The sequence below is a fragment of the Pan paniscus genome, chromosome 2, assembly GCF_029289425.2.
Source record: "Pan paniscus chromosome 2, NHGRI_mPanPan1-v2.0_pri, whole genome shotgun sequence".
Classification (NCBI taxonomy): Eukaryota; Metazoa; Chordata; class Mammalia; order Primates; family Hominidae; genus Pan; species Pan paniscus.
Genome location: NC_085926.1, coordinates 181,048,388 through 181,049,727, shown reverse-complemented (window position 1 = coordinate 181,049,727; position 1,340 = coordinate 181,048,388). Strand labels below are relative to the sequence as shown.

General features: G+C 47.7%; 1 pseudogene; it reads left to right on the top strand.

The window, feature by feature from the left end:
• Positions 1 to 1,023: 1,023 nt before the first annotated feature.
• LOC112439538 (small nucleolar RNA U3) lies at positions 1,024 to 1,137 on the top strand (annotated as a pseudogene).
• The last annotated feature ends 203 nt before the right edge of the window (positions 1,138 to 1,340 follow it).

Genomic DNA, 1,340 nt, shown 5'->3' with positions numbered 1-1,340 from the left:
TGTATGTCTGGATGGATGGAAGGATGGATGGATGGATGGATACACTTATTTTATTCAACACCTATTTCCTGAGCATTCTCCTGCCCTGAGGATGGTTCTGGCACCAGGTAGAGACCAGGAAGGTATGAAGATGAGTGAGGCTCTCATTCCAGTGGGGGAGACAGATGTGGAAAAAAAATCACAACACAATGTGGCAAATTCTCTGGGAGCATAAAACACCATCACTGACTCTTCCTGATACAGTCAGGAAGGGGTGACATTAGAACTGGGTCTTACTGGCAAGTGTTCTTCTCCTGGTGGAGAAGGAGAAGGGCATCCTGGCAGAGGGAATAGCATGAGCTCAGGTACAGGGGCACAGAGGAGCTGTGCATGGCAGGTAGGACGAGTTGATGGGGGCTGCTGGGTCACAGGGTTCAGAAAGGCACTAAGCTTAAGAGCTGGCCCTGGTGCTTGACAGATCCTGCTTCATTTGGTCCTGCAGCAAGTCTGCAAGATAGTAGGCAGCAACCTCAGGAGTCCCATGCTTCTCCTGACCTTACTTTTCCAAACACAGTTTACATTTCTGGATATCTTAAGCTCCTTCTTGGTTTTATCCATCTCCCACTTTTCACTTGTCCATCGGAGGTGAGTTGCCCCCTCTCCTTCACCTTTTGATTCCTGCTTCTTAAACATCCGTAGGGATGGAGGAGGGTTGAGACCAGAAAGCTGTGAAGCGCAGACTTCCTCTGATGAGGGAGGTGGAGGAGAGCCGGGCAGAGACCTGCTTGTGGGAATGGCATGCAGAAGTTCTGCAGACCAGCCCAGTGGGGAATGGGCTCCGGACATCACCAGCTGTGATTGCCTCCAGCTGCATTCAGCAACCATGGAAAGGTCGTGGGGTTGCCTTTCCAAAGGTGGGAGGCTGCTTTAGATCCAACCCAGGCTTATGAATGCAACAGACTGGGATTTTTTAAAGCACATAGAGCCCTTTGCAGCATTAACAGCAATAAACATGCCTCCCAAGTCAAAAGAAAATATAGTCCTAAGACTATACTTTCAGGGATCATTTCTATAGTTCGTCACTAGAGAAGTTTCTCTGAATGTGCAGAGCACTGATGCAGCCAAAAGACACATGCAAAAATGCTCATCATCACTGGCCATCAGAGAAATGCAAATCAAAACCACAATGAGATACCATCTCACACCAGTTAGAATGCCGATCATTAAAAAGTCAGGAAACAACAGGTGCTGAAGAGGATGTGGAGAAATAGGAACACTTTTACACTGTTGGTGGGACTGTAAACTAGTTCAACCATTGTGGAAATCAGTGTGGTGATTCCTCAGGGATCTAGAACTGGAAA